This window comes from Hydra viridissima, unplaced genomic scaffold, assembly GCF_058129835.1.
Source record: "Hydra viridissima isolate aposymbiotic clone 2 unplaced genomic scaffold, HvirCarnegie_v1 scaffold_13, whole genome shotgun sequence".
NCBI lineage: Eukaryota > Metazoa > Cnidaria > Hydrozoa > Anthoathecata > Hydridae > Hydra > Hydra viridissima.
This window is the reverse complement of record NW_028324312.1, coordinates 5,958,782-5,964,305: the sequence shown is the minus strand read 5'-3', so window position 1 is coordinate 5,964,305 and position 5,524 is coordinate 5,958,782.

The following is a 5,524-nucleotide window of genomic DNA, read 5'->3' as shown; positions in this document are numbered from 1 at the left end:
TATATGAGTATTTATTTCAGAAAGAAATATTTTTTTAGTTTTTTCGTCTCTTGTTATTTGAATATTCAAGTTTAGTTTCACTTCTTAAACTCGTGTAAACTTTAGAAAATAAGAAAGTTTCTCACTCAAGAACCATATGACTTACACTTTTCTGATTTAAAGATTCTGTAATAAAAATGTCTTTTTATCGCAAATATGATTTGAAGATTATTAGTAGAAAAGAGAAAGAAAGGGCAAAAAAAAAAAAGCGAGCTTAACTAAAAGCTGCATCGCAATAGATTATAAAAAAATTTAAAAGTTGCTACATTTCCAAACAAAGCAACTGAAGTAGTTATGTGTTTAGTACAGTTTTCGTAATTGTAATTTTTGAAATGGAGAATAAGATATTATTCATATTGAATTGAAATTTTTATTATAATAATAAAAAGTTCAATTAAACGTCAATAATATTTATAATCAATAATATTTTATAATATTTAATATTTATAATCAATAATATTTTTTAATATTTAATTGAAAATTTTTTTAATGGAGAATAATAACTCGGTGGAAGTACCCAAAACGACCAAATTTCAACAAAAAATATTTTGCTAAAATTTTCGAAACCATTCTTTAGAAAAATCCTTTAAGGGTGATTATGACCTACTTCTGACGCACTGTTATTTTTAAAATCGAACTTTGTGTTCTTTTTCAACTTTAAAGCCATATAAAGTATTTTTTTTTTTTTTTTCCTGAAAGAGAAAAAAGATCAACTACAATTTCAAACGAAATTTAAATTGGGCCAAGTATGGGCATCCTTTCTTTCATCTCGACACTTGGATTCACGGTTTCAAGTTTTGCATTTAATCTTACTTCAAGTAATACATTAAGTATCAAAAATTACAAAAAAATATAACAAGGTGAAGCCCTAATGACTAGTGATTTCGTATAGAATTAACTCTATGGTTTGGCGTAGCAAGCATTTTAATGCCTAGAAATTTTACTTAAAAACTTTAATGCTTCTGTATCCATTTAATCACCTTTTCCTCGCCTCGTTCTGAAGGTCAATGATTTAAATAAGTAAAGATTTTTTGTAACGGCAAAAGCAACGTCAACAAAAAAAAAATAAGAATAAATAAAGAAAATTACCAATAAAAATTAATGAGAAACTTTGATTATAAGACTTGTTTCTGTAATAAAAATATATTTGTAGTAAAATGTTATGACTTTATAAAACTTAATCATATAGTATGAAATATATAGTATAAAATATTGAGTATTGAATATTATAAATATTCTAATTTTAAATTGGGAGTGGAAAGATGTTCTCGCGGTTTTAATGAATACATTTTACATTAACACGTTCGCTGCCGAGCTATTTTAAACTATGCGTTATTTCTTTGCCGAGCCATAATGTCTACAATGATTAATTTTTGCCGAGGCTGTTTTGAGTGGTTTCATTCTCATTGCCAAAGCTAGATATCAACATTCCAATAAAAAAAATGTTTTTAATCTGAAAAAATTTTATAGTATTTTTTATTCTGAATATAACTGACAAAAAAAAAAGCACTACGAGTATACTCGTAGTTTGGCAATGGCGAAGGAATTTTTTTCTCCAGTGCCAAAGTACTCGTAACACCGTAATGAGTATAACTCATTGTGGTGACTACATCTTTTCAAGATGTAATTGAGAACTTGAAAGTTGTAATTAAGAAACGTAAGATGTAATTGAGAAATACAACAGGTAATTTAGAAGTCGCAAAATGTAATTAAGAAACACAACATGTAATTAAGAAATTTTAAAATGTAACTGAGAAACCCAACATGTAAATAAGTAATCGCAATATGTAATTTGAAACATATATTATAAGCTTTTCTCAATTACAACTTTCATCTTCTCAATTACATCTTACATTTCTTAATTACAACTTTCATCTTCTCAATTACATCTTACGTTTCTTAATTACAACTTCCATGTTCTAAATTACATATTGCGACTTTTAAATTACATTTTGTATTTCTCAATTACATCTTACGTTTCTTAATTACAACTTTCAAGTTCTCACTTACATCTTGAAAAGGTGTAGTAATGTAGCTTATTTTATGCATTATTATTATAAATAGTGTTTCAATTTTTTTGCACATGCACATTGGCAGATATCATGAGTAAAAAAGGTAATTTATATTTTGTTTTCTTAATTCTAAATTGTTGTGTTTTTTAGACTAGAAGCTAAAATATGTTTGATAACTACATTATACTGTATGTTATTGAAAATGTGAAAAAAAATTTGAAGTACACAATAAGATGTTTTTTAATAGATTAAAAAACATTTTAGTGTGCACTACGAATTTTTTACACAGTATACTAATTAATGTGTTTTATAGATGAGTAATTTCTTTTTTATAAACTGATAATTATAAATTTATCTATCTCCTATTAGCTCAACGCAGATATTCCACAATTGGATCAGCACATATGATTATGGAAGACTGTGAGGATAGTGAAGATGATGATATTGAAGATTCGGATTCATTTTTCGCTTATACTACTACGTCTTCGAGCTTGACTGCATCAGAATCAGGCTCTGAAGATAATAACGCTGAAGAAAGTGATGACAATCAGTACACAGACGTTCATCTAGCAGCCACTGCAGAGGATTTTTTTAATGCCGCCGAAAAGAGCTAGAACAACGGGTGGTCCATCTAGAAATTCAAACCAATGGAAAGATGAGCCGAATATTGTAAAACAAATTCAATTTTCTGCGGATCCTGGTTTGAAGATAAACATGGAGAGCAAGAAACCATTAGATTTCTTTAGACTATTTGTTACAGAAGAGCTTATAAATACTATGGTAGTTGAAACTAATGGCTACGCAACGCAAGAAATAAATAAGCAGCGTCCTCTCAGAAGAAGCTCACGTTTTAAAGATTGGAAACCAATAAATTCAGAAGATATGCGGCAGTTCCTTGGAGTTCTTCTTCATATGGGGTGTGTCAAAATGCCATCTTTAGAACACTATTGGTCTAAGAACAGTCTCTATAGATTTCCCTTATTTTCTAGAATAATGTCACGAAATAAATTCCAACTAATATTACGGTTTTGGCATTTTATTAACAATGAAGATTCGGGTAGTGGACGCTTGTGTAAAATTATTGGACTTCTCGATCACTTAAATAATGCAATGGATAACATCTACTGTCCTAATAAAAATATATCAATCGATGAGTCAATGATGCTTTGGAAGGAACGTCTTGTATTCAGGCAGTATGTGAAAAATAAAAGACATAAGTATAGTATCAAGTTCTATGAGCTTTGCGAATCAGATGGTAATGTACTAAAAGTAAAAATCTACTCTGGCGAGACAGCTCTCGATAAACATTTGTTGGGTCAAACGGGAGCTATTGTTTTAGAAAAGGTTATCACCTGTACACCAATAGCTTTTACAATTCCTTTGAATTAACAAAGCACATGATAAATCAAAAAACACATATTTGTGGTACTTTAAGAACTGATCGAAAGTCAAATCCAAGAGAGTGTACAAAAGCAAAACTGAAACAGGGAGACGTTATAAGCAGAAGCAGAGAGGGTCTAGTGGTTGCTAAATGGAAAGACAAAAGAGACGTGCTAATGATTAACAACTTGCATTCGTTGCAAATGATTGAAGTGACAGACAGGAGAGGAGAGAAGAAAATGAAACCCAACATTATTAAAGATTACAATCAATATATCTCAGAAGTAGATAGGGCAGAACAAATGGTATCATATTATGATTGCCTAAGAAAGACAATCAGATGGTATAAAAAAGTAGCAGTTCATCTCTTTGATACTTTTTTGTTTAATGCTTACTGTCTAAACAGCAAATATGGGGTAGATCACACAATTTCCTTGCTTAAGTTTAGAGAATTAGTTGTTACGGACTTATTGGGTGAACGTTTGAATGAAATTGTGCCTCGAATCACCAATAATAGCTTCCACTACTTGTCTTCAATACCACCGAATGAAAAGAAAAAATTCCCAACCAAACCATGTCGAGTCTGCTCTAAAATAAAACGTAAAGAAACACGATATGAATGTGCTGTTTGTGAAAATAGACCTCCGTTATGTATTGGCGAATGTTTCAGAATGTATCATTCAACAGAATAGGTTTACACTTGAATTTTCATGAAATAAAATTAAATCAATATCAATGTTTTATTTTTATCTGTTTTAAGCTATTTCTGTCTTTATCCGCATTTTTTGTTAGGTTCCCTGGATTTTTAAAATAAAAACTTGAATGTAATATTTTCTGAAATCAAATATGAAGCTAAGAAAAAAAAAAAAAAAAGAACAGACAAAGCCAGTCATGCACAAATGATATTTGAAATAAGTTAGTATAACTACGAGTATTCTCGTAGTTGGCAAATAAATGACGCCATCTTACTACGAGTATACTCGTAGTTGGCAGCGAACGTGTTAAATTAAAAAAAAAGATTACCTCTAACGCGATTACTTTAGAGATTGTTATGGTTGTTTATTTGTATTGTGTAGTTAACAAATTATTCTAAAAAACCGCGAGAACGTTTTTCCGCGCTCAATATAACAATTTAATGGTTTGTTATAACACCTCAAGCTTCTTATATCTGAATTTTAACCAACTTTCCAACTTTCCAATGTTACCATACATAATTGGATCAGTAGAAATGAAATTAGTAGCCACTTTGACAGCGGAAGTGGCACATCCAAACTTGAGATGTGCCACATCTGTGGTTACATGGAAATAAACAGGCTTTGAGGCCTTTTTCATAAGATGTTAAAGCTGCATAATAAGTAGAGTAAGATGTCTCAGAGACTTCAGCTGAAAGCTCTCAGGCAGCCTCACCAAGATACAGAATAACTTTGTTGAGCAGAGCAACAAACCTCTTCATAAATCTATGAGTAGGTTTAAGGAAATCATTCACAAAATCGGTTGGGGTCTCATTCTATCAAACTAAGGATGTGAGTGTTTTGTTCTTAGATCAGAATGGGGATAAAAAAAATTATATACCAGAAGAGCTTAATTAGGAATTTGAAAAGTCTGTAAAAAAAAAAAAAAAAAAAAAAAAAAAGGTATTGGCTTCAGATAATGAGGTTGAAAAAGTTAAAAAATTGAAGAGAGAAGAAGCAGGACACAGATCATAATGAATTCAGGGGAGCATAGAGAACAGGAAAAATTTGGAGTGAAGAAAGTTTTTTTTGATAAAATCTATTGCTGTTGAAGTGAAAATGCATTTGAACTGAAGTGAAAAAATCTAATGCATTGACCCAGTAAGCATGCATCGTCCGCGCGGCGTCCGTAGGACGTCTATAAGACGTCCAGACGTCCTTGGGACGTCCGCGGACGATGCATGCCCACTGGGGAAGTGGAATTCCGCAGTCACAGAAAAAATGTCTTAAGGAAACTAACCATATAAAAAACTACAAGCGCAGTTCAAAAGTTTGTCAACTGTGTTCTTAATTAAGAAAAAAAAATTTAATGACTTTGCTTCGCTCAAGAACAACAAAAAGAATTTCTAATCACAATTTCAG